This window comes from Argiope bruennichi, chromosome X1 (genome assembly GCF_947563725.1).
Source record: "Argiope bruennichi chromosome X1, qqArgBrue1.1, whole genome shotgun sequence".
NCBI lineage: Eukaryota > Metazoa > Arthropoda > Arachnida > Araneae > Araneidae > Argiope > Argiope bruennichi.
Window position 1 is genome coordinate 104,576,383 of NC_079162.1, and position 17,311 is coordinate 104,593,693.

The 17,311-nt window shown below is 27.0% G+C and overlaps 1 protein-coding gene across 1 annotated transcript in view; it reads left to right on the forward strand.

Moving 5' to 3' along the window:
* Window positions 1-17,311, forward strand: part of LOC129958307 (homeotic protein ultrabithorax-like) — a 135,505-nt gene that overhangs the window by 22,837 nt on the left and 95,357 nt on the right. The window contains exons 4-5 of the mRNA XM_056070700.1: window positions 3,823-3,889; window positions 7,190-7,324. The gene's annotated coding sequence lies outside the window, so the exon portion shown is untranslated. The remainder of the gene's footprint in view (window positions 1-3,822; window positions 3,890-7,189; window positions 7,325-17,311) is intronic.

Below are 17,311 nucleotides of genomic sequence, written 5' to 3' on the forward strand. Positions count from 1 at the left end.
TGCAAAAATGCTGAGTGCGTTCAAAATATTCTGCTGACTTCCTTTTATCCCTCAAATCTTTCTTTTATTCAATCGAAAATTATTAAAATGTAACCAAGAGCGCGTGATCCTAACGGAAAAGTTGAATGTAGTTTAAGAGAAGGAAAATAAGGCTCAAAGAAATACCACCATAAAAATTTTCCAAGAGCCCATACTGCAGCAATATCGATTCCCTTCACTGCTGACGTCACTGCCCTTGCGCCCATTGGCCGAGCTTCTCCTCCTGCATCTAAGAATCTTTCATCTCCATCCTCTCGGAGACACAATCTGCAATGGCCGCACACCTTTCTTCAGAATTTCATCTTTAGAGCTGCAAGATTATTCTCATATCATCAGTAAAGCCTTTTGAAAATAAAAGGAAAAAAAAAAGTAGCCTTCATAGTTTACGATTTTGTTGAATAGGAAAGAAAATAATGAACAAAAGGAAAGAAACAAGAAAAAAATTAATAAAGAAGTATTCAATACATAGGTGGGGGTGTATATGGAAACATTTCTGAAACTAATTGGAGATTTGTATTACTTATAATGTATTTTGAATTATATCCACCAAAAAAATGTTTCAGTGTGATTAAATATTTTTATTAAGTCTTCTCGTAAAAACGTTTTAACCTGTTAATTGTTTTGACCTCTTCGGAAAATGCCTAGCTAAATTGTCTTTTAATTATAAATATAATATTTGAACATTTAATATATAAATATAGTAATTGTCATTGAATAAACTCTCACAACGCAAAAGGTACTTTTTCTATGACGAGTATACTCGTCAAAAACAGGTAACTGGTTAATTCCATGGTTCAAGTATAATTGTAATATTATTTAATAAATATGGTCAAACAATTATGTTTGATAAATGTAAAGAAGGGTATTCTTAAAAAAAAATCATTAAGTTTCTATTACTTTTGACTTGAAATTTACAGCAGCATTTCTCTACTTAGTTACAAGGGAATTTTTGTAATTTGAACAAATTTGCTGTTTGAAACAGTTTTGAAATGTGACGAATTTGTTATTCATTACTTTATTAACGTTCAGTGTTTCATCGAAGCCTCATTAGAATTATTTCGTTAATGTTTGTTTCAAAACTGTTTTGTATATATTTTGGTATATTTTTGTTATTTACAAGAATGTGTGCTTTCAAGTGTATTTCATAAAAACGAATTCATTTTATGGATGAATAAGACTTTTCCTAAACATAGATTTTGTTCCGTTCAATTTATTTTAACAGAATATTCAATTCGGATTTAAAATTTCTACCATAAATGATTGCATCATCAAAATTATTCAAATATAGCGGTGTTCTTATAATTAATTCTTAAGTTCTTTTTAACTAACAAATTCTTTTAAATAATAAAAGTGCACTTATTCATAAGAAAGTAAGAAATTATAATCGGTGACTGTCTTATTTTTTGGACAGTCGCAGTGAAAGAATATCATTGATTTGTGAAAATAATAATCTAAGAAATAATATTGTACGGCTCATGAGATGTAGACTTAATTCTGCGTATTAATTTTTTGTTATTTCTGCAGGTGCAGTACTTATATAATAAATGCAACCTCTGTTAAGAAAAACCGGATTGCGAATAGTGATACCTTCACTGATATTAATATTTTTTTTTCTTAAATGTGAAACGTTTTTTTAATTTTCAAAATTAGCTATTCAAAGCTAAAATTTTAAACTATTTTTATTCGTTATCTGCTTGATATAAATATTAATGTAGTTACATTCGACATTTCAAATTTTCGAAACTGTCGCTATCTTTGAAGGTTAGAATTAATTATTATCATGATCACTTTATGAATTTGCAATTTTTTCCACTTGCGTGCTCTCAGTCAGTCAAGTGATTAAAATACTTGGTGACTTACGTTGTATAAATTCAGCGTTTTTAAATGAAATAATTCTTATATAAAACTAAAAAGGACATTTCTTTCCTTTCTTACTCTACTAAAATTAATTAATTAATGCAAGATCATTCAAAATTTGCAATGCTTTCGTATTTAACAATTTCCACTCATCATGCTTTAAATAATGACATAAATAATGCGAAACGATGTGGTTTATCGTTATTTTGCGCTCATTAGGCGCATAAATTCAAGGCGGGAATAATTACTGCAATCTAAAACGCAAAATTAGAACCTGCCGACAACAATAGGAAACATGTCGGGTAATTAGGGTTTGGTAACCCTAAAGAGTTGTGATTTACTGTTAATTACGTCTCCAACTCATGTTATAGATTGTAAGTCCTTTCTGAACGCAATGAATACCTGCCTTCTAAATTATTAAAAGCGTTGCGGCCGGTATCTGCAGTTTATCGAGCAATAACATGCATTGTCACGCCTTTGCGCCAAAATGTGACGTCATTGCAGGAAATCGATACCGTTTCGGGTTACTGCTCAAGAAACTGCCCATTTCCAGCCAAGGGGCATGTCGATACTCGCCAAACTCCTTCCAAATTGATCTCATTTCTGAACACCATGGATGAAATCTTTTAAAAAAATTTATTTCGATCATTCATTTTTATCTTTTAACTAACTCTCTTTTCTTAAAATACTAAATTTAGAACAAGAATTAGCTTGGATTACAAACTAATTTTAAAGGATTTTGAATAGAGCTATGAACACCGTAAATATGTAATTAATATTATTTTCACTCCTTTGTACAGAGGGAATGGATTTCTTATTTTCATCTTCACATTTAATATTTAAATGCTTTTTGGCGTTGGCTCATTATTTGAGAGGTAACGTTAGAACGGTAATTACTAATCCGTTTATGAAATTATATATCTATATATATTTAGCGACTATGCGATTTTTTCACGATTTCATCTTTTATAGTTTTGATCTATAGAATACCGGATTCTATAGATTACAATTCGTTAAGAAATTTATTTTTAAGTTCTTTCTGTTATTAATATTTTTAAACTGCCCAAAGAAAATCCTTGAATATTTACGCAAGATTTTCTGTACAATGAATGACATTTTACATCACTTTTTTTATGTAGGAAACACAACTTAAAAAAACTATTGCAAAGACGGTCATATTTATCAATGGATAATCATTGCTTAGACAGATAATCAATCATATACGAAAATTAAGTTTACGGCTTCCATAAATCAGATTTTCCAATCGCCAAAAAAATGTATAAATAGCCAAAGATGGAGTTCAGAAATGATAGTCACAATCTTGTACTGCACTATATCCTTATTATCGATCAACTGTACTCTTTTTTCTTTTATTTTTGTTTTATGTGCACTTTTACTGATAAGACCGGCTTCCTTCCTTTTCACCTATTGCCTTTTATGCCGCCATGTTTCTCTCCTTTTTATCTCTTTCAACTCTTATCTAAGAAAGAGACAATGTTACACAGCCCAGTAGCTTGTGCAGTAATACTTCTCCAGAAACGCTCATAATAACTACATTTAGACCACTTTTTCATTTTGTGTTTTCTTTTATCAATTCCTACTTTTTTCTTTTCTTTGCTTTCTGCGCTGTAAAACTTACTCTTTCGGAAAGAGTGATATTTTTTATACAAGAGGAGAAAAGTTCGAACTATGGCAATTTATTTTTTAAGAATGGAGATACTATTTATTCATTCATTTAAAATTAACTAAGCGAGAATAACATATATTCAATTTTAATGGTGGGTTAAGTTCTGATACCGAAAGATGTTCCGATATTTTTTTTAATAAAAATATTCGTTATTAATTTTTTTTCAGATTATTTTCTTGACCTTTATTTTTAAAAATTGTGCTTTTACGTAAAAAATAATATCATATTTCTTTTTCTAGCTTCATACATGAGAAAATAATACCCAACTAGGAAAGAATTCAAGACATCAGTTTACATGTTTCAATGGTATGTAAGGGGAAAAAATCTGATAATGAACATTATCTTGCTTATTCCAAAAGCAATCTATTCAATGCTCGGTATTCTTTCTTGATTATTTTTCTTTTAGATGTAAAACATCTTTTTTTTTATCACTTTTATTATATTTTTGCTCACATAAAATTAAACTGTGTTGTAATTATTTTATAAAAGTGTCCAATACATATAAGCATATTATTTTTGAATTAACAAAATATAAAGGAATTTTTTAATCGAATTAAAACTTAATTATTTTAAAAATGAGGTTTAATATTTTTCTCTTAAAAGCAATATAAAATTAATGTATAGGAATTGGAAATTCATTATTCCTTCTATGTAATCTCTTCTGGATTTTTAATGGGTATTTCATAATTATCTTTCTCCCATCTTTCTTCTAATTTTATGTTTAAGAAATATATATATGATCGAAGTACACGTTATCCGATTTTTTTTTTTTTTCGAATTATAATTTCTTAATTCATCCCTTCTTCTCAAATGGCATAAATTTCCATGAGATATTATGTTTATTATATCATATCTATTGTCTTCCCGGCTACTTTTATTCCTTTAGATACCTTTCAATTCTCTAATACTGAAATTTATTGTAATAGCATTATCTGCTAACAGTAATTTTCGTAAAACTCAAACCTTGACACTTTCTTCAATTTCAATATTCGCAGTATTTATTATTTAGCTGCTAATACATGCTATGGAATCAGAAATAATATGAGCATCAAATATAAGAGAAGATTCAAAGTAATCTTCATATCATTTTTATGTATATTTGCTTAGCTTAAAAAAAGGATGATAAAAAGATTACATTCCAATTTTTCTATGAATGTAATAAATTATTTCTATTTTCATTATGTTTCCAATGTTCTTACTGGTTTTATTGATAATTAGACTCGGATTATTATTTTAATAGAAAGCAAAAAGGACTACTTTCTAATTTCAAGTGTAAGTTTTTAGTTATAACACAAAGGAACAAGATCCATGATATTTTATTCGTGTTCTTGATAGTTGCTACGGATTTGTAGTAGATTTGTGTGCTTTTAAGCTCTAATAAGCGTAAAATATTGTAAATTTCTTGTAAGAGGTGCTTGAATGAAAAAATTATTTAAATTATAAATGCTAAATAAACTTCTTATTTTTTACCAAGCATTCATTATTTATACATAAAATGCATTACTTCCCTCCTTAGCACGTCATTTCTATATTTTATATCTAATCCACTTCCTTATTTCTTGTGGTGTGAATAATTTCTTCTAAAAGATTCGATATGAGTTCAGAATTCTCAATGAATACGAAATGGTTTCCTCCTTTTCGTATTCTGGAATTTATATGATATTCATACCATTGCTTTTTTTAAAATAAGTAAAATGATTTTCCCACCATTACTTTCGCGCTTGGAAACAGCATGAAAGTTTAAATTTCGTATATTCACCAATTTTCATTTATAAGCATTTATTCCAGTTTATTGAGTATTTTAGTTTAAAGTATTTTAGTTTAAAGACATTCAATCCAGTTTACATACATAATTTAAAAAGCAAGCGTTTCATAAACATTTCATCCAACTCATATAGACATATTTATTATCAGTATATTTTATATGTTATGTATTTGCTTAAATTTAATGTTAGTAATATGCTCATTTTGAAAATAAATAAAACAGGTTATGTATTGTTGTTTAACAAGCAATAATGCCTATATCAATTATCCAAATATTACTATAGAAATTAAAAATTGAATTTTTCTTTACGAATAACGACTTCTTTCACATCTGATATGAAAAAAGTCAGAAATATTCGTTATTGGCTGGAAAAAAATAATCGGTTTCTTCTTCCTTTTATGGAATTTCGAAAAGTGTGATAAAAGTTGTTATAAATTAAGCAAAGATGTTTAACATCATGTTAAAAATTATTAAGTAATTAAGAAAAGAAAAGCGCATTTTCTCTTCATATTTATTTTTCTTAATGCTGCATTATGACTGTTATATTTCTATGAACTTGCCTTTTTCAGCATTTATATCCAGTGAGTATATCTGTCTTCAAATATAAAAGGAAACAGTTTATATATTTTTATACTTATTTTTGTCTTTAAAAAAAACACAGTAGTTCACAGTTACAGCTCCCATAACACAGTTAGCAGTTCAATATATAGCATATTGTAATAATTTTAATTACCTATATATTAATATATTTTTTAATTAAACTAGAAACTAAAGAAAACAAATTAACTGTATGAAACCTATCAGCATTGCCAAAGAATGTAATTTTGAGATTATTTTATTTGGTTAAATATTAGTGCCGCTTAAGTTTTCAGATCAGAAAAATTTCACAGCTAATGAGAAATATGGATTTATAACGTAAAATGTATAGATCACCTTTATTATCTATTTTATGTTTTTATCGTTTCCCTGATGTGTATGATAATGGTGATGATGCTCTCTCGGCTCATCGCTGATGATGGATTTGGGCTCTATATGAGGGATTGGCTCTTGTGCTCCTTATAATGAGGGCTATTATACATGACCACAAACCCGAAATATACTTTTCGTGGTAATTCTTTTACTCATTTCATCCGATATGCTAAGGCAGAGCTGAGGTAATTTTGTATAGGTATGACCTTTTTTTTTTAATTCTACAGATTAGAAGTAATAATAATAACAAGTAAGCAGTAATAATAATAATAAATAAGGAAAAATTTTACATGCTACACTACAAAAGAGTTCAGAACTCTGTCCTTCATTTTAACAGAGATAAATTTTAATATTCTTATGTTCAAACGGATTTTTAAAAAAAATTCTTTTCACTATTCGTTTGTATTGATTTGTTTAATGTATAAATCACGTCTGAACGGTTTCTCTAAATGTGTGGTGCAATAGTGCAAACGAATTTCTCTTTGCATGTAGACCATGATATCTTATTTATCTCTCTTTGTATTTCATCACCAATTGAGTAATTTGACAAAAAGGATGTCCAGCAGTAGCGTTGGAATTTAAGGCAGTCGCACATTCAAAGTCGATTTCAAAACTGTCGCTTGTGTTATATTTGTTTATATTATCTTATATTTTATCTTTCTTCCCTTTCCAAAAAATGCACCTTTTCCTTGTTTAATGATGAATATCAATATCCAAAATTGTTACAAATGCATGTTTTATTGCTTGAATCAATGTTGGGATGGATAAAAAAAAAATTCAGTGTTTATGCATTTTGTGAAACGCTGCATATTTAAATTTAAAAAATGACTTGGCATCATTACTAATTTCTTTTTATTATCCCTTTCTTTTAGGTTTCAAGCATTGAAAAATATTAGAAAAATATGCAGAAAATGGAATTGATGGTTATGCATTTTAGAAATGTCGTTAACAGAAAGGGATCTGGAAAAAGTGGCTTTAGAAATATTAAAGAATCTGTTACCTAGCTGGTAAGTTTCACTTATTAATAACTTATTATCAAAATAATACATGTTTATATAAAATATTTTAATCCATTTCATGGGAAATTACATGACATTTGCATACAGTATCACGTCTTATAAATTTTGTTATCTCATTGCCACATCAATTCTTAACTCATCTTATGCTTGGAGGTCAAGAGCCTTGAGTTCCAGAACTCCATGACACTCCCTTCAAATCGTCAATTATACATAAAATACCTTCTTATAATGGGTATCATACAATGATGTAAATTCTGTGTCTCTGAAAATTTATTCTCTGCAAGTTTTACATTCAATGGCATTTTCTTGCTTTTTTAAAATAAATCAAGTGACCCTATAATTGTCTTCAAATTTAGCTTTTTCAATTTTTGGCCTGTTACTTTTAAGAATTCGAATAATTTTCATTCCTTTCATTAAATATTCAAAAGCTTTAACATAATCATCATATGTAGAAAATGGGGAAGAGTTTTTTGTAGAGCATTTGTAAAGAAACCAACACCTAGATGAGAAAAATAGGCACCTAGATTTTTAAGATAAACAATGGGAACTGTGCTGAAATAAAAAAAAATGTAGTTTATGAGCATAAGGACGTTTATTTTTTTAAGTGTTTAGTGCTCATTTTTTATTGTTCGTAATGAATTCGGCAATTCAAATATTATTCGTATTATATTCGTTTAGTAGTATGTTCTTGTATCATTTTAACAAAAATAAGCTTTTCAGAAAATGAAAAGTGTCTGCATGTTTCAATTTCCTGTTAGAGAGGAAAAACTTGTATCAATGAGAAAAAGTATATCATTACCTTTAAATTCGTAAGGCAATCGGAACGATTTTCACCGATGCATAAAGTACAATTTTTATCCCCATTTTCTTTGCTCTTTCACTGAAAATATAAAATTACATCCAGTTAAAAAAAATAAGCAATAAATTGCCATAAACTCAAAGTAAAATTTAATAATAGTTTTTATAGTTTCACTAATTGTATGTTTGAATGCATAACTTGCTAACTAAATACATATTTTATCATAGTAAATTATTTTGTTTTTAAAAATAAAACACAGTTTCATAGAAATGAATACACAGAAATCCTTATTAAAAACCAAGTGCATCAGTTTTGAATTAAAAAAAAATAAGAGCTTTCATGAAAAAGTGTTTGAAAACAGTATTTAAGAATCATGCAACTTGATCAAACAAGAAAAAATAAAGCACAGTTCCTAACTTCATGTCTACTACATTGTTTAAATGAAGAGTTCAAAATGTTTCTTAAAACCTGCCTGGTGTCCAAAAGAAATATTTATTTACCTAAATGTTACAACTACACATACTTCCAAATTCAGTGTTTCATTAAATAAGGTGGGAAATTGTGTGAAAACGCTCTTGCTTCTGTTGTGATTAAATATAACAAAGCTTTAAAAAATAAATATTTATATGGTCCCCATCGTGTAAAATTATCATTTAGTAAAATGTTTACCTTACATTATATTATGTGAATACATATTTTTAAGATTTGACTGAGTTATGTATTTTAAATTTAGAGGAGTTTATCACATATTTAATTGGAAACACTTATTTTAGAAATGTAGATTTATTCAATACATAGAAACAGTCACATGCAAAATTTGTCTAAGTATACATTGTTCTATCATCATAATTTGAAAGAAATTTGTTAATCACATACAATATTGTTCGTTTTCATTTTACTACTGTTGCAGTTTCGACAGAAGGGAAGAGGAACTTCAGAAATTGAAAATCTAGGACATCTCAGAAAAGTAGTGCAATTTCGAACAAGAAAATAAAATTATTTGCTTGCAATTGAGTGTATGATATTAAGCTTTCCTAAAACAATGACGTATTTCAGCAACGAGAAAAATTTTAAAATTCTGATGATTTAAGCTATATATAATCATAATGTGGCTACACGTATGTGCAAGTATTGTTAGAAAAATGCAACTTAATATAGGTATCCAAAATGTTCATTTAGAACAGGTTTTGTAAACCTTTCACTTATTGTATTATTCGACCATTTCTTAAAATGTAATTAGAATTAATAATAGCAATAATATTTTTATATGTATATTATCCCTGAAAGATTCGTTCAAACACCAGTCACAGGTATGAAAAGGGTCTAAATCAGTAATTTTTCTTTTTAATATCGTTGGAAATTTTGTAGATAGAAACATGAATCTTTACGCTTTCATAGAAGAATTTATAATAAAAATTCTACTAATTGACACTTTTAGACTATGGGGGACGTATAAAAACGTACTTTTTTTAAAAAAATTGTTTACTATCAGTCTTTAGAGAAATCAAAATGCTTTCATACATTTCGCTACCTTATTTAAGGAAATTTTGAAATTGGATATTCTTCTAGGTGTAATATTTAAGGAAATAAAACTTTGCTGGACATCCTGTATATAGACAATCATAAAGCCTTTAGTTTCATGAAAATAATGTAATATATAAGTCATCCATTTCATCATCATTTTCATTTTGAATTAATTGAAGTAAATTTCTTTTAAAATTATATAACTTGGAAGTAAAAGTATTTGTAGCTGGTTACATAAATCTGAAAATTATTTCTGAATCTGACAATCTGAAAATTATTTTTTCTATTATTCTATTACAATTATTCTACAATCTGAAAATTATTTTGCAACTTAAGATCTTGTACGATTCAAAATTTGTACAAATATCTCGTACATTTGTTTCATCAATCTAATAAAGTTGAAAACTTTATGATATGATTCAGATTGCTATTTTAAGAAATTTTGAATTTATATAGCTTGAAATATCTTTCTTATTACCTTTGAACATATAGTTAGTTGAACATCCGCGAAACTCACAAATCCTGAATCATCAATTGAACGAGAGCACTGAACTTGATAGGAGAAAGCATTCTGTAAAAAACAGAAAAAAAAAAATAAATCTTTATTTTACAAATGTAGATGAAAATATACAAGACATTTATAATAAGAATTAAACATCCATAATTTTACACCAGATTCAAAAAAAGAGGCATTTTCAAATTAAAAAAAAATAGAATTTCTCTATTACATTTCCGTTTATTTAAATGGAGCATGATTGATTATTTAGGCTGAAATGCTTCCTTTAGAGAATTAATTAAAAAAAAATATTCATAAAATGTCAAAAATTAGTGCATGATCTGAAATTTAGGCTGAAGTTAGAGGACAACTTCATCTACCTATTTGCAGTATCTACTTCTTGCATTTACGCAAAAAATAATACACATTCATGTAATTTCAGGAATTAAACGTGAAACAAATGAAATTGGAAAAAGAAATCTATGAGAATCCTTACAAGAAGAGTTTTTCATTTCACTGTTTTATTTGCGCACAATAGAAAACGAAATGAATTAGAGCCAGTAATGTTTTATTAAATGTAAAAAATGATTTCGACACGAACCTCTTCATATAAGAATCATTAAAGTAAGAGTTTATGATACCTGTATGAGCATCTCTCTTTTTCTTTTCAAATACTGTTGTGAGCTGAATTAATCGCTTTGAAAATGAGAATAACGTTAATATTTTAGCAGAAACCAGGTAGTAATAAAAAGCATTCCAACACATTTTTGGTGTTATATAAATTACCATTTTAAAAACCTTTGGTATCTATCAAAAGTAATTATTTCTGTATTTCTTATGATATTTCTGTATTGGTATAACTACCTTTAATCAATTTATTAAATTTTTTGAAGCCGTTTTAAATCACATTTCAAGAAGAGGAATATATTCCTCTCCTTTCCTTTAAAAACTTGTATTTTTCAGAAAAAATAAGCATAAACATAAAATTTTTATCATTACGCAAAGAAATATAAATTTGATGCTAATAAAAAAGGCCTTTAAACGCAACATTTAGGAGAAGCACTACTTTTATATAAAAATACAATTTTACATGATAAAAATATTAAATATAATAAGCAAACATAAAATACAAGTCTCTTAAAATTAAAGTGGAGTTTTATTTATTAAAATTCTGCAAAAACATTTTCACAGTTTGCACAACATTTATATCTTCTGTAGGAACTGCCACGAAACGGAAAATGTTGAGAAAAAAATATCCAGTCAAATACAGGAGCAGTTTCTCAGACATAACAGATATACGGTTTCCTGTTTACATTATACGCCGCACTCTGTCACAGATGCTGAAAACAAGCATTTCTTACCTACTGACAAATTTCTCATAAATAGATTCTCTCCCTTGGTAGCCTCAGTGAGTCAGCTAGAAAACAAACATCATTTCTTTCTGTTTTTCATTCTAGTCAATAAAATTGTGTTTCCAATCCTCCCCCTCCCTTCAAATTGTAAAAGAATCAGTAAATAAATTTTTAAATAAAAGTCATAGTTTTCTGAGATTTAAATCAGGCAATTTCTTGATGTGTAAAAGACAATTGTTTTAAATTATACTTTCTCGCAATTCTAGTATTGAAAGCATTAAGAAATCTAAAATGGAAATTTTTATATAATGCGTATTTAACATAGTTAGTAGAATAATTTTTTTTTAAATTGATAAAATTAACGTGAAAAAGTGTAAAAGAAAGAACATTTTTGGAAATTGTAACCTGAATGACAAGTTTTACTATTATTTAACATGAAACTTCTGTTATCATTGAATAGTATTTAACATATTAAGTGTACGACGAATTCTTAATACAAAGTTTTGACTTTTTTCATACATGTAGAATATTCTTTCAGTCACATTGAGTTAAGAAGTACGATCTCATACTATTAAAGAAGAAATATTTAACAGCATGTAAGAATTAAATTGCTATACAATACGCTTATCCATCTGTTAGTAGTTTTATATAAGCAGTTCCTTTTCAAATGTGTGCTAAAAAAATGTAGCTTTTATCGCAATTCTAATATTATGCATGCATACATTAATGCATCTTCAACCATATTTTGTCTAATTCTTATATAATCAGCTGTCAGTCGTCATCGGCGACCTTGCTTTCAGAATAGAAGTATTTTCATACACACTGTTTCATAATTAATGAATAATTAATCTTATTTAATGAGTTGAGGATTTTCTAAATCTGCGTACCTACAGAAAAGCTAGCTTAGGAGCATGAAATATATTATTCCGTTTCACCAACGCTATGCAGTAAACTATTTGATTAATAATGATTTATTACTATAGTAATAAATTATTTGATTTCCCGCTTGTAAGTTTGCAATGTAGTCTAGAAAAGCTTAATACATTTCCAGTGTAAGTGATCGGAGAAGCTTCAAAAGTGTATATGTTACCGTATATAATGCAGTTATTTCATAGAATACCTAGTTATTCCATGAAATAACTGATCGTGTCCGTTAAAGTGTGTAATATGTTTTTAATGTGATACTTTAACTAGTTATTCTATGAAATAACTAGGTATTCTATAAATTAACTAATGAGAGAGAGTTAAAGTGTAAAATAAACAATTTATCTAAAATGAAATTAAACTAATGATAGACAACTAAAATGAAAAAGAAGCAATTTATCTAATTTATGCAGAGTATAAATGGTATTTATGGAAACGTATCATAAAATCATTTGTTACAACAAGGATTACTAAAATGACACTTGGAATTACAAATAGCATTATTTCTAAAACAAAAACATTTTTTATTTCTAAAACAAACAAACAAAAACATAAATGCAGTAGGGGTGGAAGGTAAATGTATTTGTCGTGCGAGATATATGATATAGATTATTTTACACTTTAACGGGCTGCAGATCATTATTCTATGAAATAACTAGTTAAACCATGAAATACAAGAGAGTTTTACACTTTAACGGACACGATCAGTTATTTCATGGAATAACTAGGTATTCTATAAAATAACGGATTTCATACTTTAACGGTAACATATACATATCATTCCATTTGCCATTCAAATCTTTGATTAATTTATTTATGCAATAAAATATTTTTTATCTAGAGTTATAAATTTATATGTTCTTTTTAACATCATTTAACTCAAGTAAAATTAAACTTCTAAAATTAGTAGCAAAATAGTTTTTTTTTTTAATATTTATCTCAGTTTCTAAAATGAATCCAGTGCTGTGGATGAGTACTTTTCTGTGGCGGAGTACTTGTTGGGTTGGAGAGGAACGACAAGAAATATGGATATCTTCGGGGTATAAAGGAGACAATATGTTAGTGCTAAATATGATGAGCAGAAGAAAGAATAATTCCATTGAAGGCATTTGATCTTGATAAATCACTGATGACGACTGAGGGCCAAATAATCATATACTCCAAACACCACTTACCCTTTCTACGCCACTGTTACAGTTTGCTTAGCTAAAATTACAAAAATAAAATATTCTTTGAAAATTAGAGAGGATGTACTGCTTAGAAATAAATGAAAGTCCTTCAGTTTTATATCGAATCTATAACATCAGAGAAAGCTTAAACTGAAAATATTGTTATATAAATATCTAAAAATGGTTGAAGTTTTAAGATCAACGAAAGTATCTGTTGTTTATTTTTGACACTCAGGTAATCTGATGATCGGAAAATTTAAGAAGATTACTTAATCTAAAATCACTGAAACTCATTTCAAGCTATATATTTTTATTCAGAAAGATTTTCTTCGTTTTCTTTTTTACTGTGCAAATGTAAAATAAAAAGGACAATTACTTAGTAAGAATATACATACAGAGAGTCACAAAAAACAATGGAACAAGTCTTATTTCCTTAAGTATTGTCCGCGAACGTATATTTCTAATCATAAAGTTTCATTAAATAAGGTAGGCATATCTATTAATATACTTTGAGCTCTGCAAAGTTAAAAGTCTACAAATAATTTTTATATAGCCCTCACAGTGTATCTATGTAGTAAAATACTTTTAATTTATGTACACACCAAATTTCGCACTTTCACCAACACAATTTGCAAAGATATTAAAAAGCAACTTTCTTGACTTAGATCACTCTTCATACTTCTGACTGGTGTGCGAACAAGTCTTTCGCTGTGCATTTTTGAGATAGTACAAGAATTACAATAGGATATTAAAAGGTCGGAATCAGCAAGTAAAACTGCCTTTATTAACATTTGTTATATTTTAAATAACAATGATGGTCACATGCAGCTGCATTACGATTACATTCAGTCTAAATCATCAGAATTTCTAAATGTTTCTTGTTGCTGAAACTACATGTTTTAGTTACTAGTTGTATTTTTGAAGAAATCACGTCCAGAATTGAGATCAAAGATTTTTTTTTTATTTCTTGTTTGGAATTGCATTACATCTTTGAGACACTCTAAATATTGAATTTCTTATGTTTCTTTGCTTTAAAAGATTGAGGCTGTAATTGTTAACCAGTCTACAGTGAAAAACTGGATGGGTGTGATTAGCAAATTTCTTACAATTTATGATGATTGAATAATATACTACTAGACAAATATTAGCTTATTTCAGTTGTTATGCATTAAAAAATCTGTAAAAAAAAATTCATGTTTCTAAAATAAATGCCATTAAATTTACTCATTTAAATTTTTGATAAGCTCCTCTAAATTTAGAAACGAACGGATGTCTGCTAATTTTGTTGATAGAAGTGAAAAACTTTGAGCGTGATAGATGAATATGAAATAAATATATTGATCATTGACATTTTTACATTATAGGGACCGTATAAAAATGTAATTTTTAAACTTTTTGTTACCAATTTCCTCAGAGGCCAAAAAAAGATTTTTTAATTCAATTGTTGCATATTTCCAAATGCAATATTTAGGTAAATAAAAGCTTGTTATACTTTTTTGGGATTCACACACACACTGCGCCAGATGAAAAAAAAATTACGTTTGTTATTTTCTATGTTGATAGCTTTAATAAATTTTTATTTTATAATGGTATAGTGATAGATTTTGCATAAGGATGTTACAAGAAATGACCAACAAAACACATATAGAAAAAAGTACTTTTTATTTCAAATTTTTCATTATTTTTGTACATATAAATAAATAACTACATGTTGTACTGCTTACTTTTTACCTATTATAAGAAACATTGCTCTACATGAATTAAAAAAATTTTACAATCCCAATTTTCGGGTTAAAAATACGAAAAAAAAAAACTTATATGATGGAAAAATATTAAAATTGCAAACATGTTAATGCAATATCTTAATTAAGGGTAGTTAAATTTTTCATTAATAAAATGAATAATGGTTTCATTTTAACAATACAAATTCTTGTTTCATTTTATTTTACATAATAAGATAATAAATAATGCAGTTTTTGTTCAAACATTGTATATTATTTTGAAATATTTCAGATTAGGTGAATTTCACATAACGCATAGATATGCTGATTGTCTCTTCCACTACTCTTCTTACATCAACTTTATTTGAGAGTGGACTAATATTTTTTCATGAACAGAAATACAATAATAAGGTGAACAAAAACATGAAAATTTATTAACTTTCTGGTTAAATTCACAACTATCCGTTTGATTCTAATATTGATGCTTACCTAACATGATAGTGAACAAGAACTGATGAAGTCAGTAGCATGTTGTTTCCCGATCCTCCATTTTATAAATTAATTCTCGTAAGCGATCATAGATGGCGCTTCCCGGCGTAATCGGATTTTATCGGGTGTCAAGCTTTTTTTAAGAACCTTTATTTTATGCGGTAAATATAATTTCTTCTACTAAAGTTTAGACAAATAACTAATATGAAGATACAGGAAAAAGAATTTTGAAGCTTTAAGACTACTCAAATGTTATTTAAACAGCAAATTTCAGAGTGCTTTTCTATATTCTTCAATCGATACCTAATTAATGGTCTTAATCGTATTTTTAATCTAGGAAATTTAAATCTCAAGCTTCCGAAATATGTAATGCATTTGTTATGAAAATTACAATAAATTACATAAACTTAATACTGAACATAATTCACTGAAGTAAATACAAAAATTTCCTCAAATTAATCAATTTTTAAAACATAACTTTATTTATCACTAAATTTTTAAATTTTAAAAGATATTTTTAAAAATTTAATTATAAATTAAATGTTTATAAATTCACAAAACTCGATGATATAAAGATTTTGATGAATAAAACAGGAATATTTAAAAATTGCCTTCTTGAAAGTTTTCACCAATTTGTTTCAGTGTTATCATACATTTTCTATATAATTATTAATTAAAAAATATAATTATTGTTAAAGAAAATAATAATTTAGTTCATTTGTTCGTTTGTCTCTTTGAATGTAAAAAAACAAAGGATATAAAAAATTAAATTTTAATTAAGGAATTAACATGATGAATAAATTTTTCGTTAGGGAACAATTTTTTAGCAATATAATTTGTCTTGCCTAAAATGTAAACTTTTTTTCCAAAAAAACAATGTATTTTTCTAATATTTTTTTGCTTAATCAGTTTAGAACAGTATTTTTTTGTCTATAAACGGATATTTTCTTTTAAAGGGAAGTTTATGAGGATATCTTAATCAAACAATTCTTACTTGAAATTAATTTCCTGAAATTTTGATAGGTGTCTTTAGTACTTACGGTTGTTTTAATGAAATGATTATAAAAGAATTTTTAATAGAAATTTTGAAATTTGTTTCCGAATATTAAGGGAAAATAACATTTCAATTTTTCCTGTAAAAATTATTGAAATATTTATAGTTTTCATATTTTTAAAAATGAGCAATAAAACAATCTTTGAAATAGGGTATTCTCAATATTTCATTAAGTAGGTGATATATTGCTTTGCATAAACCTTTTTTTACTTGCAGTAAAATAATTTTCCAACTCATTTTTTTAAGCCTTGCTTGAATGATAAAGTTTGAAAGTTTAATATTTTTGGAGAGAAAAATGAAAATGTTTTTCATTATGTGCTAAATATTTTTATTTTTGAATTCTGGTAAATTTGTTAAATACCATGAATATTGGAAAAAACTTTAGAGAAAAATGTCGATAATTGAAAAATTAAAAACACGTTTAAAAAATGGTAGAAAATTAGTTCA